The sequence below is a fragment of the Lepisosteus platostomus genome, chromosome 19, assembly GCF_059453375.1.
Source record: "Lepisosteus platostomus isolate fLepPlt1 chromosome 19, fLepPlt1.hap1, whole genome shotgun sequence".
Classification (NCBI taxonomy): domain Eukaryota; kingdom Metazoa; phylum Chordata; class Actinopteri; order Semionotiformes; family Lepisosteidae; genus Lepisosteus; species Lepisosteus platostomus.
In genome coordinates, this window is record NC_142629.1 from 18,944,921 (window position 1) to 18,965,000 (window position 20,080).

The window sequence follows — 20,080 nt, forward strand, 5'->3', positions numbered from 1 at the left end:
TTTATGAGCAAACATCTGTTTCTAATCCCGATTTAAAATCGTAGTAGTTGTGCCCAGTAAAAGAGAGAAGAGAATTATGATAGAACAAAGCTTTCTACAATATTAGGGTCCTCATTTGGTTTCTGAGAAGCCTGAAGGTTGAGATGGTATCGTTTGTGATGAGTACATCTCTAAAGGCAGCTTCAGTGTTAGAAAACGCTGTGGTCGCTTTGGTATTCCCCTAGAACGCATAATCCTTCTTACTATAAAGAGGTGAAAGAAAATTTCGAAGGCAGTGTGCCATGTGACTGCAAGCATTTGGTACCTAAAGTAGGTTTAAAAATTAAAATTAAAACAAAGAAAGCGTAATTTAGCCAAATGTGTGTTTATGGTAGTGTGTGAAAGCAATTAAATGTGTTTCTAGGCATGATGATCAGATTGTTTATAGTTGATATCTTGTCTCTGTTGATATTCAAATGCCTCAGTGTCATTCAGAGTGCATGGTAAGCTATGTTAAGTGTAGGTGTTGTTTGCGTTTCAAATTTGCGTGGGTGTTCACAAATGTTTGTAAAACATATTCCAAACAAAATACTTCCTCTCCTATTAATTCTGCTGCTGAATCTCTTTAGGAAACTGTTTCTACTCATTCAGTCATAATTATTATTCCTTTACACTTTCAAAAGTATCAATGGCATACAAGATCCCTATTAGCTGCGATGAAACAAAGCACAGAGTGTCTGAACAAGGTATACACGGTGACAAAATTTAAACATTTCAGCTGGGTATACCAAGTTTTGTTTTTAAACAATTCAAACAAAGACAGTGCTTTACTATTACTATTACTATTCAAAGGAGGAATGCAAGTTTCACTATTAAATTGGAATATAAAATTAAGAATGATTCTTTATTGCTATACTGTTATACCATTCCATGATAATTTTTTGATATACGTGGTTCTTGATGTCATCATTTTTTACACTGTCAACAAGTCAACAAGACTTGAGTGCAGAGTAATATCTTTTGGATTAGATAGTACAGATTGCTTGAGCTTTCCTCTAGAAAGAAAGATTCCCTTTTAAAACACCCTGTTTCAGAAGGTCATGTGCCTCAATCCTGGCAGAATAATTCCAGAACACATATGTGAACGCACCTTAAGAAATCGACAGGATGGTTTGAAGTTTTGGTCCACTGAAGATGTTGAAGATGGTGAACGCAGTGGTGCTGTATGGTAGCCCACCCCTGGAGTCATGTCACAGCTGGTCATTATTCCTGGAGAAGGCTAGATGACAATCCTACAAGACCTTATCCATTCCTTATCTGAAAGGAAAAAGAGTCATTCTTGGGCCTGTGTCACAGTTCCTCTTGTCCATACTGAGGAGTTTTCGAATGCCTTTAATTTACCCCAAATCGACTGTCACACAACTTGACGTACAGGCCTCTGATACCGAGACACACCCAGGATACAGCAAACGAAGGCTCGATCCTCCGTTAGGTTATTGCTCAGATGGAGCAAGAGAAAGAAGAACGCAGGAGGACTCCCTGGTAGAACACTGGTCAGCCTTTTCCCCGACGAGGGGGCAAATAATGACATTGCTTTCGGAGGGGGGTATATTGTACTGTATGCCAAGCAGGGGCATTATAAACTTTGTTAACACCTCAGATTGGACACTGCAGATTATGTCACAAAAGCATGCCTGCTCTTTTAATGTGGACCATCAGAAATGGTCTGGGCATACATTTGATCATATTAGAACATCACCATACTCAATACAGTCATTTCAAGCAATTGTGACTATTGGGACACATTCAATCTGAGAATATTTCAGAATGTAAGACAGCATTTTGTTGTCTATGCCTTAGAGGCAAAAACTACATGAAGTCCAAAACCCATTGAGCTTACCAAAATCTTTGTGTAATCATTTGTGATGCTTTGCTACAATCACTTTCTCTTAATACCTATTCTTGGAATGTTCAGATTTATTTTTGTTTCTTCAGTATAGAAAGAAATATTGAAATGGAAAATCTTGGCAAGTCCAAGATTTTCCACTTTTATTCTCCCATTGAGCCAGTGAGATCCTTGTCTCTATATTCCGTATAACTTGGTTTGGAGAACGGAATTCCCCCAAAATACAATCTGTAATTATTGACGTTTTTCACATTCATCTCATGATCGCAGATACAAATTGTTTGACTGCAATGAAAAAGTAACAGTTTGGACTGGTTGTCCAAATTATTTTGGAGGGCACTTGATGTCAGACTTATGAGGGTCACTTGGTTGAGGTGATATTTTTTCAGCAGACAAAAAAAACACTGAATTTAGAAAGTGTTTCATATCTTTTTTAATGCACAACATATAGAATGGTCATGTGCCTATGAGTGAGCCACTGTTTGCGTACAGACAGTGTTTAATGTCGATTGATTGTAGATCACAGCTGATTAAAAAGCTTTCCCATCCCTTGCAAAAGTTCAGCCAATTGGTGCCACGTAATGATGCCATTTTCAGCCAAAGATCTACTGTGTGATTTAGAGGAGTGTTTTTATGATCGTGTATGTGTAGGCTACTTTACTGCTGCTTTTCAACAATTTCTCTTAATGGAGATTGGAGGGATGTACTGTACAAGAGGAGAATGTGATTTAGATGTTCTGATATCCATTAAGAGTAATTATTTTAGTAAAATGTTTTTAGTTTTCAGAAAAAATACTTTAGATTTTTAGCTACTGTTGAAATTAAAATGCATATTTAATAGCCAACTCAAAACGTAGTGTTTTTTTTCTTATCAATGTTGATTACAGTAACAAATTCCTCTGTAGAATAATCTGTTGGCTTGAGCAAATTGAAGGTAATTTAGGTAATTAATTAGCTAAAGAGAGAATGATGATATTATCCAACCAAGCCAATATGAAAACTCCTTTTCTAAAGATATATATTTTCTTACATTATAAACAATAGAGAAAACATAAAAACTAAATATCTACTTCTACAGTTTTAGTTCTTAATCAATCAGATGAAACAACAGACCTGAAAGAAAGAAGCAGATTATTAGTAATTGACCAGTAATTCTTGAGCGTACAGGAAAATACAAGCACTCGTATTACATTGTTAACTGGAAATGATGTGTCACAGTTTGTGCTGTCAAGTCCCTCTTCAGAGCACACATTGAGCTCTATGATCCTGGTGCCCACCCATGTCACTAGCCAACTATGACCAAGGTTCTCCAAGTGTTTGTGCTCAGTTGGCTGAACTCCTCCAGGGACAGAATTGGATTAGTTGGCCTAGGCTCTGTCGGCTCTCAGGCACACGGTGAACCCTGGAGGTTTGAGGTGCTGTCAGTAAGGAAGAGGGGGTTGGAGGAGTGCCTCCTCTTCCTCGTTCTCCTCTGTTTGAGTTCTCAGCTGCTAACTAGGATGTGGAAAATTGTTATTACAACAATGAATTGTTGATTCCACATCTTGATCAAAATGAAACAAATGTTTCAGTGGATCCACCAAAAACGTAAGTGAAGATACAAGGATTCATGAATAGCTGAAGTTGGACAGGCAGTTGTTTGGAAAGCAAATGTATGCCCTTTAGCCCAGGCATATAGTTTTTATTACCCAGGATCATGTTATTAGATGAATGTGACAAAACACTGGTGGCACAGAATCGACCAGACACTGCTGGGGTTGGTGCTTTCCGTGCAACACTCCCCCAGCTGCTTGTAGGGCTCTGGGCAGATTTCGGTGTCAATCTGTAAATGGCTCAACAATGTGTGTGCTGGAGGAAAGCCTTCACTGTCTTCATTCCCCTTATGCTGGTGAAGGGCTCATAGCACTGACCTGAGAAGATCAAAAACTAGCAGATCCAAACAGGCAGAGTATGAAAGTAAAATAGTCGATTCAGTCCATGATTTTAATAAAAATAAAAAGTACAGAAGTGACAAAGGTAAGAAATACCCATGGAAAGGTAGAAACACTAAATATTCTCTACCAACATGTCGAAGTAGAAACTGAAGGAGAAAAAAAAGTTTATAAATTGTGCAAAAAGGTTTATTCTATAAGATTATAGACAAATATAAAGAGGAAAATCTGAATAATAAATAAGGAAGAAAATTTTTAATATTTGTTTCTTGCTTAAATCTATAGAATTGTGTATGAAATGTCTTTCATTACAGTTGTATAATCATATAAATTCCATATTTAACTTTATGTTTATAGTGACTGTTTAGAGTGTCTAGTTATATTATTCCCATTTTTGTAATGCTGTCATAAAGAGCTGTAGTTTTTCCCCTCTCACTCTGCCCAGAAGTGTTTATTACAACTTTAAAATGAAATTACTCAACCCATCCATAAAAATACTCAATCTAATTTATCACAACACTCTCTAACCATTTAGCTTGGTAATTTTTCATTGTTTGACCTCACTTTTAATTAGAGACTAAATTATTCATGCACTTTGATGGGCGACAAACTAGTTGAGTGTGGTGTAAATCTGTTGGTTGGCTCTGTGGAACAGCACAATTGGGTTTTGTAAATTTCAAATCAAACACAAGTGGTCAGAGGATAAAAAAAACAATTTTACATTTATAGTAGCTGCGAAGCCCACATCAATCTTAGGTTTTGTGTAATGTTGTACTTAACTTCAGCTGCTTTGTATAAGGATATGGGTTATATTATTCACATCCTTTGGTTCTGCCTCTGTTTTTCTGTCTTAGGTACAGATGCAGAACTCACTCTCCTACTGTTAGGACAATGCGTCTGGACCCACTCTTGGTGTTTGGGGAAAAAGGAATACTCAAGTTAAGCCAAAGAAAGCTCAGACACTTTGAGAAAAAAACTCCATCTACATTTAAGAACCATGATTAATGACTCTAACTGAATAAAACTTAGAATCTTGCTCTTGCGTTGTACAAGAGCATTAGCACTGTATTAGCAATGTTTAAACAATTCTACACACAAGATTTTGTAATGTATGTTCTACCGCGACAGCAGTCCAAAATAAATCTCACAGCAATGCGTACCCACACAAAGTGTACGTTTCGGATCATTTCTCAACGTATGCACCAAACAGCCTCCACTTGTTTACTTTTTAGCGCGTGTTAAAATGTTATACGTTGGACGGAGATTGTACACAAATTGTAAAATATGAAGATATTTTAAAATGTCAGTTCTGGGCGGTGTCTCTATCTGACTATGAACCTGCGTTCCCCAAGTGACAGGGTGCGAGTGTGGGGTATGGAAGAGATAAGTCAGCCAAGATATCCTGGGCTTACTGAGCAACAGAAAAGCCTTTAACTTACAAGGCATGTGTGTAGCTGCATTGTGTCGGTGGTGACAGTGTCTGATCCTATCTGTGCTCACTCTCCTGTAGGTTCTTTGAGACCCACAATGGCAGATGGCTCTGACAGTGCTCATGGGTCCCACCCCCACCCATGTGGTGTGAGAGCAGTGATAATAGTGCATAGTCTGTAGATTCAGAGCCTCGGCAACGATTTCAAAAATCATTGCTCATCACCTGCTTACTTTCAAATGTAAGTATTTGTAATATTGTGTAGATAATGCATATCACTTTTTCGCAGTAACATTGTTGTTTAATTTGTGCATCACTTTCATTTAGTGCACCTCTCAGCTGAAACAAAAGTATCAGGCGCGTCTGTTTGTGTCCGTTATGTTCTGCTTTGGTTGTGTCCTCAAAGATCATATTAGAAAGAAAATAGAGTAAACCATGAAATCACTTAATTACATAGATGACCAATCTTTTTTTGCCAGGAGATATGCTGAAAAGCTGAGCAGGCTCATTCAACCCTTCCTTTTTTAAGTGAGCGTAGTCTGGGTGGTAAATTAGCATTCAAACTTTCCGATTCAGTGTAATCCCAGTCTGAGAATGTGGGGGGCCAAGGACAAAGTGGTGAGCCCAGAATTCCTCCAAGGGCAATGACATGGACAGAACGGCCGTGTGTATCGTTATAAATCTTACTGTATTGCCTTTAACACCTTCCGAATATGCTGTGGGTGCCCACAGTATAAATAAAGCACACAAAACAGCCAGTAAAAAAAACAGCTTATGATACATGTGATTTCTGGTACCTAACGAGAATGCATTAGGGACCGTCACTTGCTGCTGGTGGTAATATCTGAGAAGAACATTCCAGCCATCTCATCTGACAGCTCCATTTTGGAAATCAGTCTGTTGGAATTCTTAAGCATCAGGTGCCTTATATTAATCATGAGTTTTGTATTTTCTTAACTAGCATGTATTGTGCTCTGTATTTAAAAAGAAATGATGAAAGAGACAGACATAATTCCTAATAATTAGAACTATATACCATATGACAAAATAGTAGCCATGCTTTCCAGGTGTTCCTAATTATGCTCCTGAAAGATGTATTGAATACCGTTCCATTTCCAGTGCCTAAAACGGGCGAGAACTTTGGTGGAAAAATATCTTGGGAAACACGGATGCGAATACTTACGAAAGTAAAGTGATAAAGGTCCAAAGGAACAATGAAACTGAAAAGATTACTTGGATTTGAATCAGATTTTTTGTTTAGAATTCATCTAGTACCTCACCATTGAAACTGAGTATTAAGGAGAATTCATTTTGACATCAAGCTGAAATAATGGGACAAATATAAAGAAAATATGACATGGGAGTTTATTATTACAGTGCATTATAATCGTTATACTAGTAAGTCAAATGCTAAACATGCTAAGCCAATTCCATTGTCTGCAGTGTTGTTTACGCTGAAGAGACCTATGTTAAGCTTTGTTGCAGTTGTCTATGTGATGTAGAAAGAGTGTAATATGACTTTTACATTGTGCCACAATGTGCCGTGAATCACAGAAATGCAAGGTTCTTAAAACCTTTGTCCTCAGACTACCTAAGATGACCACATAGAAGCATACACAAGAATTAATCTGTTGCAACTTCGTGAATTTTTAATAATGTCTTTGTTTAGAAATATGACAGCCAAATGTCCAAAGTGCAGACCAACAATGAGAAATTTCACTCAGGCATCCAGATTAACGATTGCAGAACTGAATGTGTGAAAAGGAGTCTCCCGCTCAACTCACGAGATGAATAAGATTTAATAATTTAACATTCCAGTTCTTTTTTTCTGGAGTTGGAAAATTCAGGCTACATGGATTCAATAAATGAATGTGAAGTCCTGAGGAAAAAAAGGGCCTTTTGGAATGACTACAAACTCTACAAATGGGTCTCCCAGCAGGACTATAATCTCAAAAGGACTAACAAAGAAGCCAAGGAAAACCAAGATGAATGTGCTCTCGTGGCTCAGACAGTCACCTGAACTCGATCCAGTAGAATAGATGAAATACCATGGAAAAAGTCACAAACCACTGTCAGCCACAGAACCCTGGCCTTGAAACCCAAGACATTTTGACTACCAGCATGGTTTTCCTGTAGGGCCAAGAAAAATCAGAACCCGTAGGTGGGTGTGGCGATTTATTTTCTCAAGAATATTTATCAGCTTGGTTTGACCTTTTCTCTGTAAAGGAAGTGCTCTACGTGTTGCATGAATACACAAAACCAGGTGTATAAAACTGAATGATGTTATATACACCAGCTTTGTGTATGCAGGCAACGTTCCAGAGTGATACAAACGTATTTTGAAAGGATGCTTCAATTAGTATTTGCAACTCTGGTTTATTTACATTCGTAACTGTGTGTGAAGTCCTTTGTTGAGTTAGCATAGGCCTGTATTCTGGTGAGATAATAAACGTAACTGATAAGGTTTTTAACTGATAAGAATACCTTCCACACTTTTCATCTTGATAATAATATCAATAATAAGTCTTTTAATGACACTTAAACAAATAATTGCAAAATGTTACTTTTACATGTCAGCTGGAAGACAGCTCTTTCTGCTGACCCTTTTCAAAACAACTGGTTCAATGGTCCCCACTATCTAGCAGCTCATCCGAACCACTTTTTCCAGACAAACAGAAGCAAAAGCTAGGAGGAATCTATGCTGTACAGAGCACTACTAATTTATAGGGATCGCAGAAGTAATTCCAAATTATGACAGTCCAATTTTCGAGATGTGAAACCATGGCTTTGCTTTTCATTAGTGGTTGTTAGGATTAGTACATGACTTGTGTACACAGGGTATCCCCAAGCTGGTGAACAGATGGGGTTAGTGTCAAATCGTAGGGTTACTGAACCGCTGTTGTTAATGAGGGAGCGTCTGATTAAAGCACTGTGTTATTTTGATATTATAGGTCTTCACAGAATTTTATTTTCAGTTTATATATATATATTTCTTTCATTATTATAGCCATTAAAATTAAATGAAATTATCTGTACCTATTAATTTATTTATGTGACTAGATCGAAAAGCTTACTTTTTAATATATTCAAATGTATTACAATAATGAATCAAATCTGAAGTCTACCAATAAGAATGAAAATTAATTAGAAGATAATTAACAATATTTTTATTAAAAACCCTTTTCAGCACCTACAATATTATTACTAACCACCATTATTTCAGTAGTAATACTTGTAGGTGTAAGAACTAGTAATAGTTGGTAATAGTTGTTTTGTTTTTTTACTGTGCTTTAGCAAATACATTACAAGACCATTATATGTTGTACTAGTGGAAACAACAGAGAACATAAGTTGTTAATAGTTACAAAGGCTCGGTTTATAAGTCCCCATAAGGTTCTACATCTTGTGTTGCAAAAGGAAGACAAGTGGAAAGTGTACTTCAACAAAAGTGAAACAGGACTGTTTTACATTGAATCTGTTCAGTTTTATGGCTGTTGCTACCCTCTCACAAAATATTATTTTATCCTTTTTCCTCATAGACATTTTTTCCTGTGCTTCTACTTAAGTTTGGCATTTGTTTATTTGATGGAAAATATATGTGCTCTAACTGCCTTTTTATGTGCCTAAAAATCTGAGGGTAGGATTAAAATTATTTTTCTGCTTTAATCTTTTATTTTGAAAGCCTGGACTGTTTTATCAATAGCAGGAAAATAAGTGTAATGTCCTAAAATTTTCCTTCCTCAGCCTTTCTTCAAGCTGTCAATAATGTGTTCAGAAAAAGCGATCAGCTGTCTTCCTGATGCTGACAATAAATACGGTCACACTTCAGAGGGGTAAATAGTATTGATCGCTTCCTGCTATCACCTCTAATTTTCTTCTAGCCTTTCCGCAATAGTATCCTTTATGACTAATCACACCCACTAACAGGGGAAGAACTAAACTTTCTTTTTTTAAGTACTGTGCCTCAATAGCCAAGGTAGAGAGCCCTGGTTCTGAAGCCTTACACTGCATTTGTGTTGTACTCTCTCTGCTGTGGTGCTTGGTGTTTACAAACATCACTATCATGACATGAAATTTAAGGAATTCATTCTTTATATGGTGTTTCGTTTGCTTTGGTGTCAAATTGCGGAGTTCTCAGTTACCTTGATTATAATAGCGTAAGAGTATTTTTACAATGGGACAGCATGGTGACGCAGTGGTGCCTCACAGCACTGGGCTCCTGGGTTCAGTCCCTGGGATGCTCATTGCGTGGAGTTTGTACGTTTGCCCTGTGTTTGTGTGGGTTTCCTCCAGGTGCTCCGGCTTCCTCCCACTGTCCAAAAACATTCTGATAGGTTAATCGGCTTCTGAAAAAGCTGGCCTGTGTGTGTGTGTATCTATCTGCGTGTGCCCTGTGATGGAGTGTCCCGTCCTTGCCCCCGTTCCTTGCTGGAAGAGGCTCTGGTGCTCCCTGCAACCCTGTATTGGATGTAGGGATGCTTTTACAACACAGTATGATAAAGAACAGAAAGGAGCTGTGAGCTGCATATTTAGATGGCAAGTCAAGAACTCCATGCCAGCCATTTTAATTGCAAACAGACGCTGCCTATTAGCTTGCACTAGAGCAAATGAAAGCTAAAATAAGATTTGTGAAATGAAACATTGGGCTCTATTTAATTTCGGTTATAAGTAATGCCAGCTCAAAGTCATTATATCTTATGGACCTGTGCCAGAGTTACTCTGTTTTACAAAAAAATTTATTTAAATAAACTGTCAGTTTAATGTGTGCCAACGTGATGACACCATTCATGGAAAGACATTTAGTCTTTGCCTTTTTACAAAACAAAAAAGTAGAAAATAATTAAAACAAATAAAACAAAAAATGCAATTTTATAGGACGCAATTAAAAAAGTATTTTGCTTGATGATTTAAGAAAATAAATATTAAAGGAAATAGAATTTCTTATAATAAATATTTTGTTTCATGAATCATTTTTTATCATTATAGTACTCTCAGTTTAATGAGACATTTAATCTTTGAAAATGATTACTTTTGTGGTGTGAAAAAAAGAAAACTGATTATAGACATTTAACGAAAACTTACAGGACACTAAGGTCTGATCACCAATACAATTCCAACACAAGTACATTATTTGTATTCTAAATGTATTTCAATTTATTTCATTCAATTGCATGAAAGAATTATGGCAAAAACAAGTTTGTGCCACTGATAGCCTGATGATTCACAAAGAAGAAGCACTTTTAAAAAAGAAAATCTGCTTATATTGGATTAATACTCTATCTCTGTACACGTTAAGGTCTCTTTTTTCTATTTTCTATTTTGTATTGAAAAACAACTACACAAACAATAGAAAGGACAAAATGTACTTTACTTTTCAAAAAATATGACCCTCAAAAGGCAATTAACAGGCATGAAACAATAAACATTGTGTTAATCATTTTAATAGTATGCTCGAACGTAAAAGAAATAAAGGATAGTTTTACAGTTCAACTAAATGGCTATGCATTTGCTGAAGATAATTTATTGCTGTCAGCATGTGTACCCTAGTGAACCAGTGAAATTATATTGAACTATTCCATCTTTATATCCTGAAGTTTCTATCAATAAAACTGATGAGGCAGTGAGAAAGGCTGTTATAATAGGGTGACTGTGAGATGCCAAAAAGCAAATCTAATACTCAGTTACAACTATATAAGGCTAAAGAAACAAGTATCACTTTGCATGAACACTGCAGTCCTAAAACAATTATGCTGTATAGCCACAGAGTTTTATATTTATAGTATCATTTCTGCTAGTTGAGTAATAGATATTTTACATTTGAAAGTCCTATTTCAACAGTTAGTCTCAGTTCTTCCATTTAAATGATGAACGTAAAAATAAAAATAAAATAAACAGGAAGACCATGTATACATTTTTGATCTAATTCTTTAACATTCCATTAAAACCAAGCTACAAACAACATATATTCCCAAAAAGGGGAAGTAAGAACAAATTATTTCTAACAGATAAAGGGATATAAGATACTGTATAAAATCTATATATTATAATATGTAATCTATAATATTTTTCTACATAGGTAATATCTGTGCAGTTTTCCCTCTGACTGTTTGCTTCAGTATGTCCTCTGCCATGTTAAACAATTATTGGCTGAGGTAAATTGGGCAGGTGTTTTATTTTCTGCTGAAAAGATTTATTGATGCAAGTCTAAAGCATTGAGTTGTCTCTCACCATGCTTCCAACAACTCAGCAAAGCTCCTGTGTCTGTACTCAATAATCCATGATAAATTACTCAAGCAAAAAAGCAAAATAAACTAACTAAACCTCTATACAGCAAGAGTTTAAAGGTAATACCTTAATCTGTTTTTACCTTAAGAGACACAAAACAGATAGTTCTACCTTATTTTTCTTCAATTATTCTCTTCACACTTTGATAAATGAAAAACACATGGAACAATGCCATTTAGATGTTTAAATTTAAAAAAAGCAAAGCAAGCATTTTTCCATAGGCACTCACACAATTGTTTTAATGCAGTATTAAAAACATTGTTTTACTCTCGGTGGGTACTAATGTGACATTAGTCCTAAGCAATCCAGCTGTTGTGTACTAGTTTTTTGTTGTTTTCAGCTGAGATTAGTCATATCATGAGATTTTGATTCGGCCTGAAGTCGCTCGGTTAATATTTTATCACATCCTTCTCATGAAGTGATTTTATATGAGAAATAACTATATTAGATAGTTCTGATCAAACTTTTTTATACCACATTTTCTATTTAGTATCCAAATAGTTCATCTTAATCCATGTTATAAACCAGTCTTGTTATTTTCTTTCTGTTTTTAAGGCCTATCACTGGCAATATGCAGCATTTAGGGTTTTCGCCATCTCCCTTCACAGAGCACATTAAGAACCTTCCACCATATTGAACCCATCTGGATACCTCTTTAAGTAGATCAGAAAGGGTATAAACACATCCCTGAGACTGCCACATCTTGTTTGGTAGGCACCTAGCCACTGTTTATGCTAGTAAATCCAGATATTCTGTGAAGCTAAATGGAAAAGCAGTAGCAAACACCTCAGAGACTGTAAAGCATTCATTTTTAAACATGTTACTACAAAACCATGACATTATGGTGGCAACTTCCTATTTCAAACGTGCTTTTATTTAGTGATTATAGCAGATGCCTGGAAATGGCAATCACTAGGTAACTGGCACGTGCTGATATGAGTTACGCGGATCAGCCATGTGATTCCAGAATAAATAATTAGAGAACTGGCTGGAGAAGGAAGTGTGAACAGAGATGTTATTATTTACGCCAGATTAAGAGCACTGAGCAACCGCAGGGTTGCTTGCTCCACTGGGAACCAGTGTCAATTTTATTATTGTTACTTTTATTTTAATAATCTCTAAATGAATTACAATTGAACTGTGTGGTTAGTCAATAATTAAATGTAATTAATTATCATTTAAGTGATTTGGGTGTTCTGGTATTGTGGAAACTACACTTAACTAACAGGTATGATTACTGTATGATAATAATTTGTTGGTTTACACAGAGTTATCGCTAAATGCATTCTTTTATACAAATACCTCATGTGGTATTTCTGTTTTTTTTTAATTCAAAACATCAAACCTCCCACTAAAAATTGACTACAGCCTGGACAATTAACAGTATGCTAAAAATAAAATAAACATCTTAATATTTAACCTTGTTTGTTTCTTAAAATGGAGATTCATTCATAAAACACAGAGCCTATTTGCAAATTCGAAGGTATTATGGCTTTTCAAACATTATTAAAATTGCCATTCTGAAATCTCTGAACGTATCCGTGAATCGGAGGATTCCCAGGGTAATCCAGGGGCTAAAAAGAAGACTCTGATCTGACCACCCCTAATGGACATGACACATAGCAGAAGAGTTCAGGCGGCAGTGAACCCGAACACAGTAACTCATGTGAGAGAAGAAAGATGATATTGGCAAAAAAAACCTCACATTCGGAATAAGACATATTGCGCCATATTGGAACACAATGACCCTCTTTATGAAACAGTAAGAGTAACAGTATTGTCTTGAAATATGTTTTTTTGAAGGCATCACTAGCAATGATATGGAGTTATCACAATTTCAAAGACAATCTTTTATTTGTGTGCTTATGAAGGGATATTTTAAGGAATCGTATATCTTATCAATTGTTAAGGCAAGGAAATAACTAAGTTCAGTCACATTAAGTATAATTTAAAAAATAACGAAGTTCACAGATGTCTAACACTTAAGAGACTGCCTGTAAGGTGATTGTACATGTATATTTTCTTTGCTCTGAATTGCAAGAGCATTGTGAACAGGAGAACTAGAATCATCATGTCCAATGTCACCTACATTGTCCATTTTCAATCATAGGAAAAGCTTTTGACTCTTTCTCTAAAAGAAACAATCCAACCTCTGGTTTTTCAGCTGATTCACTGTTCACTCAGTAGTGAAATAAAGACATGGCGTCACATTTGCAAACTTCAGAGGAATTCTTTTAGGATAGAGAATACTCAAAGAGTAGCAGGTGTCTGGAACAGGCTTCAAAAAGCCCAGACTAGGGGCACCTTTAAGGAATGCCTGAATAGCATTTTAGTTTCACTTAGCTACTTAACTAATAAAGGAGCAAGCTGTGCTGATACAACATTCCTTATGTTCTCACGTTTTCATTTTCGGAATATTAAAAATGAACAACACTCAGTTTATAAAGAACAGTGTGCCATCCCACGAACAGAAGTCACAGGAAACGTTCAGCAGCACATTGTGAGACATAAAAATGTATAGAAGCACTCTGAAAAATTAATATGATTATGAGACCTTAACGCCGATTCATAACCTTTTGTGTTCATTCTGATGAACCCTGCAAATAAATGAACTTTGACCTTGCTTAACAATGAAAGTGGATGGAGGCAGAAATATTGTTTTCACCTGTGGCACTTTATTCTCTGTCCTTACTCTGCTTCCTGTGTCATAGAAACATTATGGACACGATTTTCTTAACGGGGGCGTAGAAAAGTGCAGTATTTTATAGTGCACTCTGTACACAGCACATTTAAATAAGGCAGCAAGAGACAATTAATTTTTTTACTTAAAATCAAGCAAAATAGACTCCATGGACACATTCCAGGCAGCTTGGAAAGTGACATACTGTATAAGGAGAATAATTGTGACTTGAAATCTAAAATTACTCAGAAATCATACCATACGTACACATTCCCTTTTCCATCAGCTGGATCTTCAGTACTATGATTAAGGCATTTCTAGGGCATCTCAGGCCTAAAGATTATATCCTGCGGTCTCATAACAAGTCATTCTGTAATGAAATAACAGCTGGAAATGTGCCCCTGCATTCATGAGTAAAACACTGTCTACTATTTACTGTGATACAAGGGATTCACCTGGTGTCCCTCCTGACATACAGCAAGGGTTCCACAGACTACATGTTATGTAAGTTTATTTAATTAAAAAACGAAATAAAGTCTGTGAATTTCCCTGAAGTGATTCCTACTGGTCAACTGAATTTTGAACCTAAACGAAGAATTATCAGCATCTTAGCCATGCTCATGATGGTCAAAATGATCATCACAGCAAAAGAGAACCATCTCCTCCAGAGTGAGAAAAGTTCTTTAAAACACTTTTAAGCTTTAAGTGGCTGGGGTTTGTTGAATACAATAAGAAAGAAAACTCTCACTGACTGTATCTGAGAACAGTCTGTGATATAAGAAACATTTCTGGAGCGGCAAGGTGCTGGTGTAATTGAAAATGCTTTCTGTGGGGAAAATGCTTCTTCTGCACTTCTCAAGGAGATATACAGAGTCTTTGAGTGTCTGTAGAAAGAATATATTTACACTCTACTCCCTTTAAAGGTATAGACCTGCTGAAGATGGTACTTTGAGTTATAACACATCTGCAGATGACTGCTAAGGATCAGGACATAATCCCTGTATAAAATGTAAAAGGTTAATGTAGTCCCCTGGTTCTAAAGAATACTTTATTGTTATTTAATCAATGAAATATTTAACAAAAAACGGAATATTACACCCCACACTACAGGCACTCTTTTTGCTCAATCCTCTCAACCACAAAAAAGTAAACACATAAATAAATATTACTGCTAGTTCTAAAATAACAAATTATGTTTATCATTGTACATTTAAATTGATGTAGTTGTATAGCATCATCACTCTTATAGGGATAGCATCCTTGTATATGTTTGTATTGGCTCCAATATATGGCATGCTGTTCGAAAACAAATATTCAAGACTTTCTGTTCTCTTGTGGTTTTTGTTAGTAAACACCCCATATTCTGAATATGGAAATAGTATTGTTGTTTTTTTGAAGGATCATAGTTCCTTAGAAAATATTTGGTTTACAAGGATAACAATTTGCATTGTACTAAATTAAATATTTTTTGATACATAATCTGCAGATTTATATAAATGTGTTACACAGAATTCACTGTCATTCAGAAATTTTTGAATACGTATTAATATTTACTGTGGAGCCAAACAATAGCAGTGACATTTTCAAAACATTTACCATCCTAGGTGTGCCAGACTTTACTGGAATCGTAAAAGAAATCTCCAAGATTTTTCCCCAGTTATATATCTTGCTGGTATGAACACGGCTTTAACACCAACAATGTGCGGACTCTTTAGCTCCTACTAAATATACTGATTTATCAAAGGCTGTAGGCATCTAAAACAAACCTATCAAAATCTTAATTTACATATCTCTCTGGGAATTTTTTTTTTTTATCCAATGCATATTTAAGCTTCAGAAGCACTCCGTTCTAACATGTTTCAAGCTTGTAAATCTAAGAAGAGGTGAACGTCCCATTTCTGAAGTTTTGTAGTCAGATATGCTTGTTTTATGAACTCAGTGCTCACATGCAGCCCAACAGAGTCAGGTAGTGAACCCAAAAACACAGAACATAGATTGGGGTGGGACCTCCTCGTCTTAAAAATAACTCAAGTAAACCATTAAGGACTTTGACAGTTACAGATAGGCCTAGATAGCAGTACCTTACATCTGGAAACACTGTTTAACTCATCCCATCTCAGGAAGTTTTCACACTTCACGATTCATTAACCTGTAGGTCTCAGATTCCTTGGGAAGTAGGCGTAGGAAAAAGTCTGTTTACACAGTATTTTCTAAATGATTATCAAGTGGTTAGCAGCAACAGTGGCAAATAAACACCAGTGATAAATACACAGGAGTATAAACTGTGGACTCAATTTTATATTTCTCTGCTTTAATCTAACAAGAAAAGTGAAGAAATTATTTTTGACCTCCCTCAACCCCCACCCCCTTCCTGCACACATACATAAACCAACCCAGGCAGCTCCTTGGAAAGACACCACAGCCACGTGTGCATTTATTTCACCATAGCTGTATTATTTGTCACTCACTGTTAATATAAATAGCTTCACTTTTTTGTTTTTGGAACATATATTTGTACACCATGACCTAACAAACTGGGGCATTTAAAAACAGACTTGATTTCTGGATGCACATCTTTGTTTTAAAAAAAATAGTTTCAGAATACAGTATGCTGAAATGTATGTAGACAAGGCAAACATCAGCAAAGACAGACTGTGTTCATACGAAACGTTGCCATTGATAAACCCTGCTGGAATATGTATAGTGGAAATCACACCATCAAATAAATTAGTTGGGTTTTCAGTGTTGTGGGGCATTAGAAAGAAATGTCACATTCAAAGAAAAAATAAAGCCTATCTAGCAAGATAGCCAACTGCTATAATTTAACCTTAAGTAGACATTTCACAAATCAGTTCCCACAGATACTTTGGTCTCATTGAAGTGCTCTAGCTTCAAAAGTCATTAATAGAAGTCAAAAACTTTCTCTGCTACGTAGTCTTCAGAAATTATACCAACAGCGCAAAAAGCAAATGAGTAAGAATTTTTATAGAGGACTTAAATGGGTTTATATTATTAAACATCTTTTATTTTTTTTCCAAATGGACTTTATGTATAAAAAGTAACCTTAGTCATTCCTCTGTTGATTTTAAATATCAGGTTTAACCTTGATTATTTGAGAAATGAATATCATGTCACGCTTTAGTTTCAAGATAGAATAATAAGCATTTAAAATGCAAGTAACAAATTGCATTTATGACTATTAAGAAGAGTTCATGGTTTATTTGAGCAGTAAATAGATTGGATATAAAATTATCAAGGGCATAGCTGTGATGGATTCGATAAGAACCAAGTCCATATAATCTAAGGTAGTTCCATGTATTTTTCAAAATCAGCACTTCTATGATTTCCTGTTTGTTTATAGCAGAAACTTAGCACCTTAGGTGGGAATAATGATCTATCACAATATCTGATCATCACAGCTGGCAACGATAATGATGGTGGTGAAAATAAAAACTGAACTTGCCTGTGTAGACTGCATGAAAATAGACCAATGGAACAGATAACTGGAAATTCTGCTAAAACAATATGTGTTACAGTATAGTATGTGGCAGAGAAGGAAGAGTTTTATTGGGGTCACATTACCAAAGGCAGCTTTGAAATTCAGCCTGACCACTAATATTTCCAGTCAACCCAAGCATGTAAACATGGAAATAAGTTTAATTATGTTATGGCCTGTGTCTTATTAACCATATGTAATATGACAAACCATTAAGTGTAAATAGAGAAAGGCAAACCTTCCTGAAATGCATCGTAGATGCTCCAAATATCTCTATGTAGAAGACCTGCTGAAAAATTACTAATCGCACCTTTACCGATATAAACTGCGTCTGTTGGCATCGTCCATTTCTGCACGTTATAAACACAGCTGAACGTCTTTACATAAAGTTTATCTGGAGTTGTGATGAAAGAATAACAAGTATCCGACACACAGAGGCACTAAAATGGTGTATAAAGTACATCATCTAAAGGATAGATTAAAATGCTGTTTGCTACCCAAGAAGCGAGAGATGCAATGAATATATTCAGCAGTGAGTCTTCAATGCAAATTTGTGTGCATATTACGGAATTTAAAAACTGAGTACAGAGGTAATAATTCTTAATTATAGTAATAAACTGTATTAACAGTAGTAGTGGTACTAGTATCATAATCATTAACAGCAGCAGTCTTGAAAAAGCACAACTAAGGACATTAACAAAAGACTGGGTTTTGGACCGCGCAGTGTTACCTATGAATATTCCGGTCTGTGTTTTAGCATTAAAAAGACATATGATTAATTTTCAGCGTTAGTCAGACAGGGTCAGGGATTAATTTCTTTTTTTTTTCCTTTTCTCTGGTCAGCGTTCTGTCGATAATTAATCAAAAGAAAAAAACTTAATGAAACACTTTTCGTAAGGTGATAATTAGCGGGGAAGAGCAGGGCTGCAGACACTCGCTGTTAGATATTTAATAACCAGAATGAGCAAGCCTAGCACCTAGGGGGTGAAAGAGTAAAATATATAGGACAGGCTCACATGGTTTTTTTCAGGGCTTGGCTTCTGTTAACAATATTGCTGTATTCAAATAAAGTCAATTAAAATTATTATTTTAATTTTTATTATATTAAAATTACCAATTTCAATCAACACAAAAGAATAAACATCTAGCAAAAAAATAAAATGTAAGTTGGATTTTTGTTAGGAAGCAAACATTACTTTGTTTTCAACGTGGTGCTGTTTATTGCGTTTACAAAAATATCTGACTGGGCAATAACAAAACTCTTGTAACATTATTAAAGACGGTTATTTTCTCTCAGATTGCGGCATGTTTGGATGTTCAATGAAGAATCGCACACGCGAAAATACCCACGTTAGTCCGAGTTTCAGAGTAATGATCTGCTAACGACGAGGCTGGAATAAAAGTGGTCTGAAAAAGGGAGATGATATAACATAATTTTTCCATTCTTTTATTCGGTACTAACATGAATATAGTTTGGGAAAAAATGCTTCAGACTGTTGTATTTGTCACGAAATTCCACTGAAACGATGTAAAGTTTTAGATTAAGCCTTGAGGCAGGGGGTATTGGGTTGATGGGATTATTGATAGTTATTGAAGGTATCCAAATAGGCTTTTCAGAACAGACTCCTGTGTCTTTAATAGAATTCCAGATAATCTTTTATCACAACAAGACACCCATAGAATTATTTAAACAGGTCGGACCATACCAGCAGAAAATTTCAATTATTCAAATGCTTTAATAAATGTTTGGTATGAATTAAATTCAAATTTGGTAATCCAAATTTTACGATTTAACAGTTATGATTTTTCCATTAATGCTTGACACACATTGTGCAATTTACATTCTGGGGTTTTATTAAATAAATCTGAATACTCTGTAAATTACAAAATTGAGTTGGTTCGATTCAACAACAAACCTAACAGCCTACGCGTAATCCATCTTTTGGAAAACTGTATTGGAAGAGCGCTACAGTATAACTTCAATTCTCTTGGACTAATTAAAAATGATAACAAGTGTGTAGCACGTATTCTGTCATTTTGACACGAGCATCCACAACCAAAAATTTCAGTACCCTAAAATTAAACCATTAAACATTAGATATGTGTAGAATGCACCATAAATGTTATTGCGTGGCTGCTTTTTAACTCTCTCGGGTAATCAAAATCGATTCTTCGGTCCTGCTTTTGGAAATAATGCAGATTATAAGTAAACCTGTAAATGAGTACAGAATGGGTATTCCGAGAAAGACACAGCCTAATCCTCACGACCACCAGTAAATTTACACTGACTAGTACTCGACCCCCACGGACCTGAAGTTTATGTCGAATCTCTTCCTTGATTTTTCAGATATGTGTCAATTGTTAAAAGCTCTAA